This window comes from Gossypium hirsutum, chromosome A07 (assembly GCF_007990345.1).
Source record: "Gossypium hirsutum isolate 1008001.06 chromosome A07, Gossypium_hirsutum_v2.1, whole genome shotgun sequence".
NCBI lineage: Eukaryota > Viridiplantae > Streptophyta > Magnoliopsida > Malvales > Malvaceae > Gossypium > Gossypium hirsutum.
The window spans coordinates 7,102,587-7,123,765 of record NC_053430.1 but is presented as its reverse complement, the minus strand read 5'-3'; the positions used below and the strand labels follow the sequence as shown (position 1 = coordinate 7,123,765).

Sequence of the window (21,179 nt, the reverse complement as noted above, 5' to 3'; positions counted from 1 at the left end):
AACTCGATTCTTAAAATTTTTGGTGAATTTTCAAAGTTGAACCACTGCTACTATCCATAATTGTTTTAATGTTAATTTTTACTCTTTCATGGTTTTTGTATTAACTTTCATTTAGACATACATAATTATTGTACTTTTAAATTATTGTCCAATTTAATCCTTAGAAGTCACTTATCATCAGCAAATAGTTTTATCATAACTTCTCTTATTTCAATTATAAATTTCACAAGTTTACAATTTAATCTCCAAGATCATGAAAATTCATTATTTACTATAATTTCACCTTAACATCACTTTTTAATTAATTCACTAACACTCAACATTTCATTTAAACTTCCTAACACAATACTTTATTTCACACATAAATTTATGCACACTTTACAATTTAATCTCTATTATAAAAAATTTAATGTAACTTGAAATTTTCCCACACATTCACTTTTTATGTCATCACAATTTCATCACACTTCATTTGTATTCTCTTTTCAACATTCAATTTCACATAACCTATTTTGTTTGCTTTACAATTTAGTCCATTTTTCTACTACTTCAATATACCAATTTAATTTTCATACATAATATTTGCACATTCACAATTAATTCAACTATTTTAGCATACTCTATACTTGATTAAAATTAAATAAAAGTAAAATTCTTGAAATACTTACCTTATCTCTTTAATTTCCTCGCTTTTTCCACCACTTTCTTCACTTCCACTCGAATTTCTTTCTTCCAATATGATATTCTAACCCTCTAATGTCTCTACTTCACTTCTCCTTTTGGATGGCTATGGAAATTTTTAAGGAATTTAGGAGAAAAAGTAGGATTTCATGGTAAATGATCAAATTTTAAAGAAATGAAAACACCTCTACATCTATTTATAATTAACGTGACATGCATGGAAGATGAGGGAATTTCTACACTTTTCTTCAAAAATATCTCATTTAATTATTTAATTAAAATATTAAAATATACTACAAAATAATAAAATAATCAACCAATCACAGTTGAACACCTTTCATCCTTAATAATTATACCATATAATTACCTAATTTGAGTCATTTTACCCTTCACATTTCTTCAAAATTTAATTATTGAGTCACTAATCACTTTTGATAAAATTACAATTTAGTCCCTCGTATTTCTTTCACTTATTCAATTTGGCCCCTACATCGCAATTTCATATATTAATAAATTGGGCTATTTACTTTTAATTCTTTAACTTTTCTCATATTTACACTTTAACCCATTAAATTTTGAATAACTATACTCGTGTCTAAAAAATTTTGACATTATTACAATCTAATCCTTTCCTTAAAACATTCTTCTTAATTTGAAATTCACTTTGGCATCACTTACCCCTTTTCTTTTATCATCTTTATATCTTCTTCTCATTTTACCAGTAAATCAATTATACACTATTTCAATTTAATACCACTTTTTTAATATATCAACTTTAAGGGTGTTACACCTAGTATCGATATGTAGCATTTAAATTGTTTTAAAAACATTTTTAACACTTTAAAAAACTTGTAAATGACTCAAAAATTTTTGGTACATTATAAAATATATATAAAACATGTTTTATAATTATATAAAGTAAATATGAATAAACAAACAAATTACCTTTTCTTTTTTTAGTTTCCCAAGGTATCTATTGGACCGAACCCAGTAACTAATCATTCGCATTCGGTGGGCCCATTAAGGGGGTAGATGCTAGCCATAAGTTTTAAACAAATTATCTTTTCATATGCTTAAATGTAACACCCCTCGCTTGTCCCCATCGTCGAGATCAAGTTACAGAATGCTACAATACAAAAAAAAAAACAATTACAAACAATTAATAGTCAAATTACATTAACTTCGATCATACCAAGCATTCAACACTATTTTAAACCTTTTTACGAGTCTTAAACTAGCTTACATAAGCTCTAAGATAGACCCAGGAATGAACAGGGATCAAAATACAACATTTTCAAAAGATAATGATACTTTTACAAAACAGGGGTCACACGGCCATGTGCCCAAGTTGCGTAACAAACTGTAACTGTGTAGAACTGGAGTCACACGGCTGTGTGTCTAGGATATGTAACTCATTGTGGCCATGTGGGTCAACTTGTAAAAATTCATCAAATGTCACACGATCGTGTGGTTGGGTTGTGTAACTAACTGAGACCATGTGTGTAACAACCCTATACCTGGTCCAATTATACAAACCCGATATAAGACTATTACATTTGGTGCCAAAACGGCTATGGCTAGATACTGTTTAATTAAAACATTTGTACATAGTATTTTAACTTACCAACCATATTTGCAAATATACTTATAGTTTCATTAATTCATTTCATATATACCAAAATACTTCAAGTAACTCAAAATAGATAGAATTTCAAGAGTTTACATTTTAGTCCCTAAAACATGGGAACACATTTGGACTACCTATGTACATGTCATTTTAATTCAAAATATGGTACCTACTTTTGAAGCTCTTGAAGATGTGATGAGATGAGAGATCTTCTAACCCGACTCTACCTCTTCAAGTCTAATTGTACCTACGCGTTAAAATTAAACGCGTTAAGCCGGTGAAGGCCTAGTAAGCACTACAATAATAAATAGGTAAATAAATCCTAATAAAATATTTTAAACCTATTCCATTAATACATATTTACACACATATAAGTTTCTTTAGCTATGCCTTATATTAATAAAATTTAATTTATCTTTTTGTAAGTTATAAAACTTACCTTAACACATTAATGATTCGCTTTTATTCACAACTCATATTCCTGGCCCAAAGTAGATTTTATAGTACACACCGAATATACAGAACAAATACAGAGGTGCATTATTATGCACTAATGAACATAGAGCATAGATGTGCTAAATAGAGAACACTAATCGGAGAGCACTAACGTGCTAATAATCAGAGAGCACTAATCTCCTAGTAGTTCTAAATTCCGTCTATTTGGGCATTAAAACTAAATTTCATACATTTAAATACTTTACATTAATATTTTGAAAAAGATTTCTTATTTCTCCATCTTTACAATTTAGTGCACATTTCACAATTCACAAATATCACACGTTTTTCACAAATATCACACGTTTTTCACATATATACTTTTTGTCACAACATTATTACTTATTCTTCGAACAATATACCATCTTATATTCTCCATCTATAATTTTCTTTACAAATTTCATAATTCCATAATATATATTTACAAATTTACAAATTTAAATATATATTTTACATTTTTATTTCTAAGTATTTCTATACTACAATATAAGAATTTAAATAAAAATAATTTAAAAATCTTGTAGTACTTACAACAAAAAGGTTGAGATAATGTCTTCCTTCACTCCTTAGCCTTTTCTTTTCCTTTTTCTTCAATTAAGTCTTCTCCTTTCTTTTCTTTCTCTTCAATTTCATATAAAACATATAACGTTTATATGTTAGAAAAAAAAACCCAATCAAATGACTTTCGTATACTATTTAATAAAAATAAACATGTATGATATAATAATTTCATCATTTCTTACCTTAGCTCACATTTCAATTTAATCTATTATCAAAACTAACTTTATTTTATTTGAAACTAATTTCGTATTTTCATTCAAATTCCACTTTAGACTAATTTCAACTTTCAAAATTTACCATAAACCCTAATTTCAAAATTCTCTCAATTTAGTCCCTATTAATTAAAAACCTATAATCTATTTTACTATTCAATCCTTTTCTCATTTCTAACTTGAAATTCTATCAATTCAAACTCTAATATTTCAATTTATTCAACATGAACAACATCTAAAAATCCATTAACTTTCAAAATTTCAACATAAATCAAGTAGTATTTTGTTCTAGGATTCTAAAAACTCAAAAATTACAAGAAAATGGACTAAATTGGCTTACTAATCAAACTTTGAACCTTGAAATCCCAAATTTTCTTTCTTTCTTTTCCTTTTCCTTTTTCTTTCCTTTCTCCCCCGTTTGCTATTCTGTTTCTTTTTTATTCTTTTTGTTTTTTTCCTTTATATTTTATTTTATTATAATAATATAATATTATATTAATTTCTTAAATAATAAGTAAATGTATATAATTATTACAAGTATATGTATAATATTTTTACACATGTATTTTACAATTACCATACACTTGTATTTACTTTTTTACTATACAAGTGTTATATATATGGTTCATTTACTAATTTAGTCCCTTAACTATTTTTTTCTATTCTATAATTCAAATTTTAACCGATATGTAATCTAGTCCTTATACCGAATTACTCTTGATTTAAACAAATTCACCTAATCAAAACCTAATTAACTACACAACTAATTTCATAAATATTTTTTTAATAAATATTTACGATTTCGTTTTATGAAAATGGAGACCCAAAAATACACTTTCCAATTACCCGACTATCGAGTCATTACAATGTGAAAAACTAAATAACCAAATCTACAGTAGTCATACAGGTGTATAACCAGCCTATGTGACAATTGGGAGCTGTGTGATTCTAATACTTCATATTTACCAATGGATACACGGTCGTGTCACTAGTCCGTGTGTGACACATGGTCGTGTGGTACAAAAATAGGTCACTTGAGGTTTGTTTTCAAAACTAACCATAATTAGCAATCCCAATAAACATTTAACCACATATGACCTATTCAAAAGGCTTCAAAACCACGCTAACACAGATCATTCTCTAAAAATTAAACTAATATGCCGTTCAAGGCACCACAACTTACCCAATTCAAAATGGTTAAATCAACACTTACCAAAACTTAATTATAACTAACTATATGCCATCAAACACCAATTCCAAACACATACAAGTAGCCACATTTCTAAAACCAAACAACATGCCAAGTTTGACATAAATGCTACAATAACGTCATACCTAATCATCATACCATTTCCACATCACAAATCATTTTCAAAATGCACTTAGAAGCAACATAGAATCTACATTCAAAGTTGCCATTCATGTAACACCCCCTAACCCTAAACCATCGTCGAAATAGGGTTACGAGGCATTACCGGACAATCAGACAATTTACGATTAATATTCAAATAATTATCGAACATATTATAATATAATCATAAATTCATATAAAAGTTTTGCTAATGGGCTCTTTTTTTTATTTAAAAAAAAACTCAACATAACCCCTTTATAAATATCTAACCTTCCATGCAATTTCAAACCAGGACCAATCCAAAACCAATATTTCAACCAATGCAATTTCATGTTTAACTGTATTAAAATCATATCTATAACAATAATTTGATAATTTTACCTATAACAATAATTTGATAATTTGCTCTATGAACATTTATGTTACCATTAAAAATTAGATTAGAATTTCATTCATCCATTCTAAATTTAACACCAATTATACCATGCATATCATGTAACTTTTCATACCATTTCATTAGTTTAAACACCAAAATACCAAATACCATTCTTTACAACAAAAATTATATAGCATTTTAAAGTGATTAAAATAACACTTATATACATGCCACTTTTACCAAAAGAAGAATACATCACCGAGTTTTGCGCTGGAGTCAGGATCGCCTAGATGCTGAACCGAGACTCTGAACACCTACTGATCTGCGCATGGAAACAACCGTACGTTGAGTATTTTATACTCAGTGGTATTACTATAATTCAAATTATAAATAACCAAATAAATTTTCACATAATCAATCATATAATACATGAACACATATTACATTAATTTATACGCTACTTTCATTCCATATCAATAACAATTCAATTTAACCAAATAACAACCAAATATCATAACAATTAGGTACTAATAACCTTTGAAACATTTGATTTATCCATTTCATTCTCATTTCTCAATTTCATCACATATCACTTATATACATCAATTTTTCATTTCTATTCAATTTTTCTTTTTCACGTTATTTATTCTTATTAACAAGATTTAGACCTTGGCAGATACACGGATCCAACCAATACACCAGAATGCTAGTGCCTCATCAGATAGTTCGAAGCAATAAAGTGATACCCAGTGTCTCATCGGCCTAGCCGAAGTAAAATGGTACCCAATACCTCATCGAATCTATCCGAAGTAAAATAGTGACACCCAGTGTCTCATCGACTCGAGGTCAAAGTATCCCTCAACACTTCTAATCCTATGGCATGACAACTATATCCGACTCAGCCCTACTAGTTAATAGGGTCTCCAAATTCACATTTCAATTCAATTGCACTTTTTCACTTTCAATCACAATTCAATTCAAAATTCACTTTTCCATTTTCAAGTCAATATTCAATTCAATTCCACACATATATTCATCATTCAATTGAATTTCTTTCAACTTAATAATAATACTTACTTTATATTTCACTTACCATACACATAAATTTAAATTCAAAAATAAATAATAACTAAATTTGAATTATAGTAATACAAACCGTAAATCTCCTATTTAGTCCTCGATAGCTTTCTCCTTTCCCTTCGATGCCAATGCCTTGGGTTCTTTGTTAGCTACGAAAATAATAATAATTTGCACTGATTAATACAACATTAATTCATATTAAATACTTAAGTTTCTATTCAATTTCTTCTTAAATTTCAATTTAGTCATTTTTACTATTTACATTAAATTAGGCTAAATTCACTTAATTAAATCCTAATTAAGCACTCGACTAAACTCATAATTATTTATAATAATTATTTATGACTCGATTTACTAAGACGGAGGCCCTATAACTCACTTTTCCAGTGCCTGAATTTCGGGTCATTATATTTCTCCCCCTTAATAAATTTTGTCCTCGAAATTTACCTGAGAAAAGATGAGGATATTGTGCTTTCATCGTTTCTTCCGTCGCTTCTTCTACACTATGACTCCTCTATAAAAATTTTACTAAGGGAACTCGTTTATTTCTTAATTCCTTTACCTTTCGTGCTAAAATTTGAACCAGCTCTTTCTCATAGGACAAATTAGGTTGAACTTTAATATCTTCAGTAGAAATTATATGAGAAGGATCCGATCTATATCTTCGAAGTATAGAAACATGAAAAACATCATGAATTATCTGTAGTTCTAGAGGTAAAGCTAACCGATAAGTGACTGGTCTGATTCTTTCTATAACCTCGTACGGCCCAATGTAACGAGGGCTTAATTTTCCTTTTCGGCCGGATCTCAATATTTTTTCTAAGGAGAGAATTTAAGAAATAATTTGTCTCCGCTGAATACTCAATGTCTCGACGCTTCAAATCGGCATAAGATTTCTGTCTATCGAAGGCTGCCTTTAATATTTCCTGGATCTTCTTAACTATCTCTTCCGTTTCTTAAATTAATTCCGGTCCAATCACTTTTCTTTCATTCAATTCTGTCTAACACACTGGTGATCTACACTTTCGACCATATAATGCTTCATACGGGGCCATTTGAATACTTGACTGGAAACTATTATTGTAAACAAATTTAGCTAATGGTAAATAGCATTCCCAACCTGATTCAAAATTGATGATACAAGCCCGAAGCATATCCTCTAATATTTGAATTACTCACTCTGACTGCCCGTCAGTTTGCGGATGAAATGCAGTACTAAAACTAAGTCGTGTACCCAACGAATCATGTAATTGCCTCTAAAATCTCGATGTAAACCGAGGATCACGATCTGAAATTATCAATATTGGAATACCATGTAATCTCACAATTTTCTGAATATATATTTCAGCTAGTTTTTGCAATGATCAATCGGTTCTGACAGCTATGAAGTGTGTTGACTTGGTAAGTTTATCAACTATCACTCAAATGGCATTCTTTTTGCTTGCTAACAGTGGTAATCCCGTAATGAAATCCATCGTGATATGATTTTATTTCCACTCAGGAATACTAATAGGCTGAAGTAGTCCAGTAGGAATCTGATGTTCTGCTTTTACCCGCTGACATGTCAAACATTTACTAACATACTCAACTATGTCCCTTTTCATTCCAGGCCACCAATATAATTCTCGTGAATCACGATACATTTTCTTACCTCCGGGGTGTAAGGAAAATAGACTATCGTGAGCTTCTAGAAGAATTAACTTTTTAACCTCGGAATTAGCTGGAATACAAATCCGATTTCGGAATCTCAAACAACCATGATCATCAACACTGAAATTTTCTACTAAATCCTTCTGTACCATTTTTCTTTTCCTCATCAACTTATTTTCTTCTAGCTGTGTTGATCTAATCTGATCAAATATTATCGGCTTTACTCTCAACTCGGCCAAAAGACTCCTATCATCACTGATACTGAGTTGTGCAAACATTGCTCTTAATTCAATTGCAGCTTTTCTACTTAGTGCATCAGCTACAACATTAGCTTTTCCCGAATGGTAATCTACAACACAATCATAATATTTTAGGAGCTTTATCCGCCACCTTTGTCTTAAGTTCAATTTTTTTTGGGAGAGGAGATATTTCAAACTTTTATGATTGGTATAGATGTAGCATTTCTCACCATACAAATAATGTCTCCAAATCTTCGAGCAAAAATCACAGCTGCTAGTTCCAAATCATGAGTTGGATAGTTACGTTTGTGTGGCTTCAATTGACGAGATACATAGGCTATTACTTTTTCATCCTGCATTAGTACACAACCCAAACCACTCAAAGAAGCATCACTATACACTACAAAATCTTTTCCCGACTCTGGTAATGTTAGAACTGGTGCATCTGTTAACATTTGCTTTAACTTTTCAAAACTTTCTTGGCACTGATAATCCAACACAAACGGTACATTTTTTTGTAGCAGCTTGGTCATCAGCAAAGCTATCTTCGAAAATCCATGTACAAATCTTCTATAATACTCAGCTAAACTAAGAAAACTATGTACCTCTAATACGTTTCTTGGTGGTTTCCACTGTACAATTACTTCAATCTTCTTTAGATCAACTCAGATTCCATCTGCAGAAACTACATATCCCAGAAATACAACCTCTGACAACTAAAATTCACATTTGATGAGCTTTCTATACAACTGTTTTTCCCGCAATATCTGTAGTACAATCTTGAGATGCTAATCATACTCTAACTCTGACTTCGAATAAACCAATATATCATCAATAAAAACTACTACAAACTGGTCTAAATACGGTTGAAAGATACGATTCATGAGATTCATAAAAGCAGCTGAAGCATTTGTCAACCTGAATAGCATTACTAAGAACTCATAGTGGCCATACCTCATACGGAAAGTTATTTTCGATACATTACTTTCTTTTACCTTCAACTAATAGTAACCTGACCTTAAGTCAATCTTCTAGAATACAGAGGCTCCTCTCAACTTATCAAACAAATTGTCAATGCGAGGTAATGGATATTTATTCTTGATGGTTATCTTATTCAACTGTCGATAATCGATACAAAGTCGCACTGATCCATCTTTGTTTTTAACAAATAACACTAGAGCTCCCCACATTGATATGCTCGGTCGAATAAAACCACGATCTAATAAGTCTTGCAACTGTATCTTCAGCACTTTTAACTCTGTAGGTGAGATTCGATACGGAGGTATAGAGATTTGTGCTATGCTCGGATAAACCTCAATAGCGAACTCGACTTCCCTATCTGGTGGTAAACCCAATAATTCTTCAAGAAATACATTAGGAAACTCACAAACTGTCTGAATTTTACCGCACTAGCTTCCAACTGAATCTGAATTAATAACAATGCCAAATATGCTAAACAACCCTGCTGAAGTAATTTATTAGCCTTTATTGCTGAAACAATTTGTGCTGGCCCACTAGTACGAATACCATTTACTTCAACCCAATCTTCACTCTCTGTCTAAATGCTGAATCTCTTTTTATAGCAGTCCCAAAATCACTCCATGTTCTGATAACCAATCCATTCTTAGTATTATATCAAAATCCCCAAATGGCATAATCAACAAGTCAACCGGAAAAGTTTTATTCTGTATAATCAACGGGCATATTGGACAGACTTGGTTCACTAACACTGTTTGTCCCAACAAACTCGACACCTCAATAGACACTCTAAACATTTCAGATTTTAATTTCCCCGACTCAACTAATTTTGAATTAATATAGGAACGTAAAGATCCAGGATCAATTAAAACATGAACAGGCTAAGAATATAATAGAAATATACATGTTACCACATCATGAGCAACGCCTTCTTCACGAGTTCTGACCATATAAGCTCTGGCTGGTACTTTGGCTTCATACTGCTGGGTAACAATGTCACTGCTTCTCTTAACTCCACCTCTTCTAGAAATCGAACACCTCTACTAGATCCCCTGCCTCTAGCTGTAGATACTAATCTCTGTGATGTTACTGGTGCAGCACTATCAGTTTTTAGGCAGTCTCTAATGAAATGATCGATAGAACCACATCTGAAGCAGCCTCTAGTTAATTTCCAGCATTCCCCCTATGTTTCTTTCCGCAATGCTGACTGTAACGGCCCAAATTTCAGTGATATCAGAATAGTGATTTGAGATCACTAAATTTGACATGTGAGTTTAGATATTAGTAAGTAAAAGTTAAGTGTGGTTTTAGAAATGATTTCGAATTAGTGAAATTATGAATTAAAAGAAATTTATAGATTAAATAAAATAAAAACGAGGTATCGAGACCTCGAAATCATAAAATAAGCCATAAATATTTTTATAAATATTTATGGAGTGTTAGCAAGTTAGTATTAAAGTTTCATTAAGAAATTTTAAGGTTTCGGTAGTCAATTGGGTAAAAATGACTAAATTGAATTAAGTACAAAATTGTGAAATATGATTAAATAGCTCTAGTAATAATTAAAGGTGGACTAAATAGGCAATTAAACACATATTATTGGGCTGGACGGCATGAGTGTGCAGGAAAAATAAAAATCAAGTGTGAACAAGGGGCAAAATTGGAAATAGGGTAAAAATTAAATTGTAAAATATGATATATTAGGTAAAATCTAGAGTTTTCTTCATTTTTCTTCATCTTCTCCAGCAAAAACACCATTGAAGGTTTCTTTTAAGCTGGTCTTTCATATTTTATTACATGTAAGCTCAATTCTTGATTATTTCTTGTAATTTTTGTGATTTTGAGACTTTCACAGTTAGGTCCTAATATCTAATTCATTAGTTTTTGCTTTTATGAATATTTTAGAAAGTTACCATGAGTAAGTGCTGAAATTTTATGATGATTTATCATGGAATTAAGGTTTTAATTTCATTATATGATGATTTTATGAAGAGATTTGCATAGAAATTTATTTTAGGACCTAATTGTGAAAGTTGTTGGAATTAGAGTTTTGTGTTGAATCTTGGAATGTCAAAGGCTGTGAAGTAGTTTGTATGGTTTAGATAAAACTATATTTGAAAGGAATTAGTTTAATTTATGAATGAATTGAGCAGGGACTAAATTGTAAAAATTGAAAAGTTTGGGGTAATTGTGTAATTTTTAAAATTAAGGGCATAAATTGTGAAATAGAATGGAATTGAAATAGATGCTAATGAAGGAATGATTTTATAATTATAGATCAAGAAAAGGAAGTGAATCGTAGAAAGGAAAAAATTCAAGAATAGTCCTTGAATTTCTACGACTTTTGCAAATTAGCCCAGGTAAGTTCATATGGCAAAGTTCAATGTTTGATATGAAAATATTATGATTGTTAAAGTTTTTTATTGTAGATGAATATTATCAAATTGTATTAACTAATGAATAATGTGTAACTAAAAGAACAAATTAGTTGGAACAGTGGTTTGAGTGCTTTCATTTTATGACTATAATGAATTGACGGAAAAGATGTGATATATGATTCCGTATAAGACCATATTCGGGCTATGGCATAGGTACAATGTGATTCGTGTTTCCGTATAAGACCATAGCTACGGTATGGCATCGGTGTGTTGTGATAATGTGATTCCGTATAAGACCATATCTGGGATATGGCATCGATATGATATGTGTTCCGTGTAAGACCATGGCAAGGCTATGGCTTCGATGTATGATGTGTGACAATGTGAAAGTTCATAGTTTACTATGGCAATGTGATAATGAAGTACTCAATTCCATTATTCTTAATTTGACAATGGAAATAAATAAGAAATGGGCCCAAAAGAATTAAGTTCGTGAATAGTAACATGGAAATTATTCAAACGAGTTTATTATGAAATTGTGATTTGCAGGATGAATTAGATAAGCTAATAAATATATGATTGTGTACAATATTTGGTAAGATTTGTGAAATTATGCCTATGAGCTTACTAAGCTTCTATAAGCTTACTTGTGTATGTTATTTGTTTTGTAGATTGACTTATATACATACGGAGGATCGGATCTACAACAAGGATCACACTATCCAGATTTACTCCGGTAGATTTTGTTAAACAAATTTTTGATTTATATGGCATGTATAGGATTTGATTTAGTAATGTAATTATATGAATAATTAAGCATGCAAACTATGTTGAATGTGATGTTTTGTGATTGGAAAATGAAATATACATGTTTTGGCTTGAAATAATTAATTGGTTGGATTCTATTAGTGTATAATTGTATTTAGGTACAAGAAATGGATAAAAAGAATGTTATTTGATTAAGATATACAAGTAAATGTTTTTGGCATGAATAGGGTGTGTTTAGTATGTGAAAATAGTTTTAAAATGGTCAAAAATTATGTTTTCACACGGCCAAATCACATGGGCGTGTGCCCAGGCCGTGTGGAAAAGTCAGAATCTGCCCATGGGCAGGCCACACGGGCATGTGCCCCTATCTTCAAGCAAAAATTTCTAAAGTTGTCAGTTTAGTTTCGAATCACTTCTAAAACATATATAGGGCCCCGTAGGCCAATTTTAAGGACTTTAAGATGAAATTTGATAAGAATTCATTGAAATGTAAAGTTTATGACTCGATTTTGTATAAATGTTAGTGTATAAGTCCGGTAATGCCTCGTAGCCCTATTCCGGTGACGGCTTGGGGTTAGGGGGGTTACACTGACAGTCTTTAATTTCTATTTCCCGAGAAGGATCTCTCACACTGCTAATAGATACTGTTGTCTCTCCCTCTGCTTCTACCGCCTCTATCAGATCTAAAACTAGATCTCCATCCTCATTGAGATTCTTTTGATCCTTTTGGCTGCGGATTTGAGTTGGTAGTTCCCGCATGTTTCCCAGTTACTCTGGCACTTTTAGTCTTTTTGTCGAGACCCAACACTTGATCTACCATTTTGGCTTGCTCAATCAAATCTACGAACTCAGTAATACGATGAGATACTAACTGTACCTTGATTTCATCCCGCAATCCCCGTAAAATCTTTTACAACTATCTGCTTCGGTTGGAATAAACTTGGAGGCATATTTGCTGAGTCTTGAAAACTCTCTCTCATAATCTATAACTAACATGTCATTCTACTGCAGCATTAAAAACTCTTGCTTATTGTCTTCAGTATACATCTCTCCAACATATTTCTTTTGAAATTCCTTCTGAAATAGGTCTCATGTTATCTGATCTTCTGGTAAATGTGGTACCACTGATTCCCACCATAGATAAGTTTCCCCTTGTAGCAACGATACAACACAAATCAAACAATCTCGAAGGGTACATTCCAGTTGTTGTAAAATTCTCTTAGTCGATTCCATCCAATTTTCAGCAGTTGATGGATCGGCTCCTTTCAGACCCATAAATTCTGTGGCACCATAATTCTTCAATTCTTTTATCGGGCCCGTCTTTGAACAAGTGCAGAGGTCATAGCAGGAATAGTTCCCACTACTATTTGTAAGGCATCAACTATCACTCTTAATATATCATAATCATCTCTATCATTTCTTCTGTTAACTCTAGGTAGTTGATTTCTTACAATATTTATGCTAGGTGTTACCAACTCAGTATCATCTAGTCCATACGACTCTTCATCACCAGTATACATTTCTTGATCTGTATCTTCTATTTTTTCATCTGACACTTGTAAACGGGTCAATTTGCTCGAGACCACACCAAAACCAAAATACAAAACAATAATAAACCAAACTAATAAATAATAAAGTCCAAGTCCAAAGTCCATAACCCAATAACAAAATATGACCCAATATTATTAAAACCAGACCCAACTAAAATACCAGTCCCGAATTAAACCAATGTTCAGTAAAAGGAGCCCTACCAGCTGCTGCTGCCACTCCCAGGCACGACTCCACCTCCACGTCGGCGCTCCCACGTACGGCCTCCGTACGCCCAGCTAACCCCTACCTTCGTATCTGCAGAAAAAGACAGCAGCAAACAACAACAAAAGGGACAAGAAAAAAATAACAGAAATGACAGCAAAAAAGAACAAAATGTATATTTTTCTTATTTTCCTTTCGGCTATAAAAGCCACGAAGGATGAATGTATTTTTTTTTACAGATAGAGAGACAAAATTTTAATACAAAGAAATCAAATACACTTGAAGGTGGTTTATTTTGTTCATCCTTTGTTCTTATTTTTTACTCCTTATTTTATTTTGAATCTATTATTCAAATACAAAAAAAGATAAGGTTTTTACCTGTTGCTCAGTGTCGACTTAGTCGGCGTACGCTTCTCCGGTCCAAAGGCCGACGGATCCTTGGGGATCCGGTTAGAGCCACAGCGGAGGAGGCTGAAAGTCGAGAAGCTGTTCCCTTTGAAAGAGTTTAGGAGCTCGGTCATTTTTTTCGGTCTTAGATTTGTTTCCATTTGAAAAAGGGGTTTAGATCGGGCTTTGAGTGTCTTTCAAGCCACCACCGGTGGTGGTCACCGTTGCTAAAGAAGGTGGATGGCTGGCAGACCTTGGCCAGACCCAAGAACTATGCCCAGAAACAGAGAATGTTTTTTTTTTTGCTTTTTGCTTTTTGCTTTTTGCTTTTTGAAACAAAACAGGCATAAGGTTTTTTTTTTCTTTCTCGAAATTTTGGCCTTATAGCTTAGTTAAACAACACACTTAGGGAGTGAGGGAGGGATAATTTCATGCTTACCCCCTAGTTTTTTTTAGCGGAAGTCGCTTTGGCCCTCTATTTTGGTTTCATTAGTTTCTTATTTTAAAACTTTATCTCTTAAGTCTCACCTAAACTCTATTTTAGCCCTTAAATTCGTTGTCCATTTAATTTCGGATTTCATCGATTAACTTTCAATTCTGTTTTGTTTTTTATTGATCGATTTCTTTGCTGCTCACTTAAAAAATATTATTAGATTCTTGGTTTCTTACCTTTAAAAAATGTTTAAACTTAAAATAAGTATGTTTACTCCATTTGCCTATTATTTTATTACCCTTTAAATATGCATTTATTATTTCACTTGTTTATGCAATAAGATAGTAAGGTCAATATTTTGACAGTAATATTTGTTGAATCATGAATCTTCATACTTCTAAAATTTACCTATTTGCCCATTTTGTTTGTCATTATTATTATTATTCCCCTTTTGTTTTATTTTATTTTATATTTTTCTTATTTACTTGCCTGTTTTCAAACTTTTGTTTTATCTAATTACTTAAACTTTTATTGATTTTCATTTGTTCACTTAACATCTCTTTTATTTTGTTGTTTATATCGGACCTCTCTCACATTTTCATTTTATTACCCCCTTTCATTTATTTATTCATTACCCCAAGATTTAGATTCTATTATTATTATCACCTTTATTACCTTTTTTTTTTGTATTATCATCATTATTGTCGTTGTTATTATTCATCTCATTAGTTACTTTGTCTTATTATTCTTTCTTTTGATTGTCCTTATTAGTGTCAAAATCTAGTATATTATGTGATATCGTGAATCATTTTGTTAACGTATTTATATTTTGGTTATTTAGCGCAACAATTTTATCCAAATTATTGTTTTAAATAAGAAATTACGTTTTGCCCGATTATTACACTCGTTATTTCTCAAAGATATTTAATAATAAGGCAACATTTCGTATTTTGGGAATTCGAGAAATTGTACCCTAACTCACGGGGTTTCGATTTTTTCGTTAAACCAAAATAGCAAAATATCCTTTTAAATTTCAAAATACATGATTTTTAGTGAAAAATAAAGGCAAATTTCCGCGTTTAGAAACTCAAGAAGACCGTACCCTAACTTACGGGGTTTCGATCTTTTTTGTTGGATCTAAATAACCGAATATCTTTCTAAAGATCAAAGCACAAATTTTAAATAAAACAATTAAGAGGCAAGCTTACTTTAGAGGGTTCAAATGTCGTGTCCTAACTTACGGGATATTTTTTTTGTCTCGAAACGAGAGGGCCTTTGATGCTAGTTTTAATTCATTCAATCGTTTTTTTTATCAACATTAATAAAAAAGGAGGATCGTATTTTAAATTCTTTTTAGGTTTTCAACTTTCAATATTAAGACATTAATTAATCAATAAGGTACCAATTTTGGGCGTTACGAATGTGCTAATCTTTCTTCGTACGTAACTGACTCCCGAACCTGTTTTCTCGAATTTCGTATACCACAATTGTTATTTTAGTAAACCAAAACGTTTTATTAAAATGATCAATCAAAAGGTGACCCGATCACACCTCATAAAAAAGGATTGGTGGCGACTCCCATCTTTCGCTTTCCTTTTCAAAATAAATGTCGACCCCGTTTTCATAACAAAAACTGGTTTCGACAACATCTTTAATCTATAAAATAGAAACAAACAAATAGTTCAGCATCCAAAAATCTCGACCCAATTTTAACTCAAAAGTGGCATGTATTTCTAGACTCAATTCCGAGCTCGATTTAGGCCGAGAATCGGCTAAACCTAACAACTCTGATACCAACAACTGTAACACCCCCTAACCCTATTTCGACAACAGTTTAGGGTTAGGGGGTGTTACAATTCATCTAAACAATTAAGGCATACCAAAATAACTACATACACATTCATAACCATTACAACCATATTAGTACCAAAAGTCATATAAAGACTAAAGTGACAAGTATCAAAACCAACATATCCACAACTACACCTATGTACAAGACATATAGCCATTCATGTTGGACCAATACAACCACCTAAGTACATGCCACATCTAACCGAGACAAAATGATCAAAACTCTACCAAATCGAATAGTGGATAATGTGAGCTTTGATGTGATCCACTCAATGTGTTCGACAACCAACAATCTACAAAAAAGAAAAGCAGAATAATGGTAAGGATTTTTGGATGCTTATTAAGTTTGTAAAGAAATCGATTTAACTTGCCTTGACATTAAATATTATAAGTAAATGAAATCACATTACATAAGCAAGGGTGAAGCCAAAAAAATTTTTAAGGGGGGCCAAAATTAAATTGTAATTTTTACAATAGTAAGAATGCAATTTCATCATTTTAATAGCCTATATCTTTATAATTTTCAAATGATTAAATCACATTTTTATCACTTTTAGGGGAAAAATTGTAATTTTACCTTTACTAAATTAAATTTTTAAAAATTTTATATAAACTTAGCATTTCATACATATAACCATTGGTTTCACCTTTGACATTGCCATTCGATTCAACTTCATTTAGTTACTATTTTCACTCGAAGAACTATAGTAAATTAACCTCGGATACACGAGACTTAAATTGCTCACACGAGCTATGAAATATATTGCTCACATTAGGGGTGAGCAAAATTCGATTCGATTCAAAAAAATCTAAAAAATTCGAATTTCGAATTATTCGAATCGAGTTAATCGAGTTAATCGAATTAATCGAATCAACTCTAATTTTTTTTTCGAATTTCGAGTTCAAGTCGAGTTTTCTCGAATTCGAATAACTCGAATAATTCAAATAAACTGAATATAAACTATATTTTTTTAAAATTTTTTTAATTTTAGGCTTTTACTAATTACTTAACTCAATTACCCCTAAGCCCAAATATTTTATTTTATCCCATTTCCCCACCCCAACCCCAAGCCCGTCTGCCCAAAACTTTATTTTCCAAAACCCAATTCCTCCCCAAAATCCCCCCATGTCATGCCCCAGCCAATTCCATCTTCCAAAGTCCAAACCAAACCCCAAATCAATTTTCTTATTCTCTACAAACAACGTCCATACCATTTCCACGAAAATCAAATTTTAAAATCTATTTTTCTCAAAAAAACCCTAAAATAAACACTTCTTCGGTTCTTCCTTCTTCTTCTTCTATTTCATTCAAAGCTTCAAATCAAAATCCTTAGTCCTTACCTCCAAATCGAGCTGTTGTTCCTTCTGACAGAGGCACTTTGTTCTCTTCCATTTTAAGCTCGAATTTTTTGCATCTTTAAGGTTTGTCTTGACTCTTGAAACATTTGTGAATTATTGAATTATATTTGCTCTATTTGCATCTGTTTCAGTTTCGCTTTCGCTCCATTGAATGATTTTTGGCTCGCTCTATTTTCCTTCTCCATTTACCTGTTTACTGTTGTGGAGAAGGTTACAATTCATTTAGGGAAAAAGAAACTGAATTTGTGGGGATTTACCATTTAGAAAGGGAAAACAAAATCTTGAAGACTGTGTTTTGATTCAATGGTTTTTATCTGGATTTACTTCTGGAAAGGGAAAACCCAGACCCATATGATTTTTTTTTATCTGGATTTAGTTGATGAATCTACTGGAAAAAAAACTGTTGTAATGTGTTAGTAAGTGTTATCTAAAGAAGTAAAAGTACCTCACATCAATTTTTACAGTTTGATTGAAGCTTTATTTCTTGAAACTCGTATGATTTTCTCGTTAGAGTTTTACAATATTTAAATTAAGAAATTATTAATTCATAAGGATATTACTGTTTCCTAGGGGTTTACTAATTTGTAAGAATTTTTTTTTAAAACTTAGTTAATTAATTTTGTATTACTGGTTCAAGTTGTAATTAGTAAATTCTCGTATGATTTTTATCCTTATGAATTAGCTAATTTTTCTTCAATGATTGAAGAAGAAAAAACCTACAGCAGTTAGGGGTTTACTAATTTATAAGAATTTTTTTTAAAACTTAGTTAATTAATTTTGTATTATTGGCTCAAGTTGTAATTAGTAAATTCTCTTATGATTTTTATCCTTATGTAATTGGTTCATGTTTAAAAACTTTAAAGAAAAATATTTTTTTTTAAAAATTACATAAAAATAAAAAAACGAGTCATTTTTTTTTAAATTTAACTCGAACAAATATATTCGATTCGAATTCCATCTCACTCGACTCGATTCGAGAAAATTTCAAATAAAGTTAGGATGATAAAATAATATTCAAAAACTTGATTAACTTGAAAATTTTCGATTTGATTCGATCGAATGCTCACCCCTAGCTCACATGAGCTGTGAATCAGAACTTTGAACTTTATACGATGCTGCTCACACGAGTTGTGCAGAATCCACAACACATGTAGCATCTCAACCATTGGTACTAGTACTTGTTACCATTTAGACCCTAATGGCATGTCATTCGTATCTTAATCATTTACTAAGTTCACACGAGCCTTAAATCAATCCTCGTATCCTTTTCATCATTATAAAAATCCATATTCATTCCATATCATCTAATTATTCACTCTAGGCACATATACTGTACCTTGTAATTTAGTCCCTTCAATATGAACAATGGCCATTTTAAAACAACTCAACTCACAAGTAATAATTAACACAACAATAATATGTATTAACAAGGGAAATCACGTACGAACTTATCTAAACAAAAAAGCAACAAGTACGACTCAGGGGACTACTTCGCAATTTTTCTTTTTCCACATTTATCTTCTGGTTGATTTAATTCTTGATCTATATAATAATTCATTTCAAAATTTCAGTTCCAATTATCTTAAAACATTTAATTCTATGCATATGAAAACTTAATTTTATCTTTCACAACTTCTCTAAAGTTTCACATTTTATTCAATTTAGTCCCTAAAACCGAAACTATATCTATCACATTTAAGCTTTGTTTTTCAATCCATTTTGCAATTTCATCCATTTATAACTCTCTAAAATTCATAATTATAGAAATTCCACGACAATTTCTAAATAGTGACATTTTAGTCCCTAAACTCAAAACTAATCAATTTTCAGTTTACAAATTAGTCTTTTTTCATATCTAAGCTTCAAATCTAACAATTTAGTACTCAAAAGCTTTAAGATTCATCAATAGAAACTTTTAAAATCTTAAACAATTTTGAGCAATAAAGTGCGAGTTAGTTGAATTGAGTTATCGCGATCTTAAAAATATAAAAATTATAAGAAATATGTTGAAAATCACTTACCAATTTGAAGATCAAACCTTTAAAACTCAAACCCTAACTTTCCTTAGCTATGGACGATCAAAGAGGAGAGGAAAAGATGAAAATATGATGACAATGTCATCTTTTCTTTTTATTTTAACTTATATACCATAATTAACACTAATTAATTAAAGATTAAACTAATTAAGCTTTGTTTAATTATCAATAATCATAATTATCTATATAAAAAAATAGGTCTAATAGTTTATTTGGTCCTTTAACCAAATAAAATTCCATAGCAATTAACTTTTTACGATTTAGTTCTTATACCTTAATTACTAATCATTCATTAAAATTATCGGATCAAAAATCAATATAATATTTGTCGAAACTATTTTTTGAAAAATGGGAATCGACTTTTTAAAACAAAAGTTTAGAGTCGCCACCGATCTTTTTTCGAGGTGTGGTCGGATCACCTTAAGATTGACCATTTTAATAAAACATTTTAATTTAGTAAAACAATGATTTTGGGTCTACGAAATTCGAAAAACGGGTTCAGGAGTCGATTACATGCGAGGAAGGGTTATCACCCTCGTCACGCCCAAATTTGGTACCTAATTGATTTTTCAGTGTTTTAATGTTGAAAATTGAAAATTTGACAAGAGTTTAAAATACGATCTCTCTTAGTGTTAATGCTTTTTTAAGGTATTTGGACGAATTGAAACGCATGTCAAGGACCGTTTCATCTCAAGGTAAAACGTTATATCCAGTACGTTAGGACACAACACCTCGACCCTCGAGTATGAGCTTGCCTTCTATTTCATTTAAAACTCATGTATTTAAATTTTAAAAAGGATATTCGGATATTTAGATCAAATGAAAAAATCGAAACCCAATACGTTAGGGCACGACTATTCGAATTTCTAAATACGGGATATTGCCTTTATTTTATTTAAAACTCATGTATTTTAATTTAAAAGGATAACCGGTTACTTAGATCAAACGAAAAACCGAAACCCAGC

The 21,179-nt window shown here is 31.2% G+C and overlaps 2 long non-coding RNA genes across 2 annotated transcripts; one reads left to right on the top strand and one right to left on the bottom strand.

The window, feature by feature from the left end:
• Window positions 1-12,777: 12,777 nt before the first annotated feature.
• LOC107953567 (uncharacterized) lies at window positions 12,778-15,087 on the bottom strand. The gene is made up of 2 exons (XR_001699249.2): window positions 14,527-15,087; window positions 12,778-14,241 (listed from the first exon to the last, which is right to left on the bottom strand). It is a non-coding gene; the product is annotated as an uncharacterized lncRNA (long non-coding RNA).
• Window positions 15,088-17,963: 2,876 nt separating this feature from the next.
• LOC107956561 (uncharacterized) lies at window positions 17,964-18,641 on the top strand. Its single transcript, XR_001700158.2, has 2 exons — window positions 17,964-18,241; window positions 18,389-18,641. It is a non-coding gene; the product is annotated as an uncharacterized lncRNA (long non-coding RNA).
• Window positions 18,642-21,179: the final 2,538 nt, after the last annotated feature.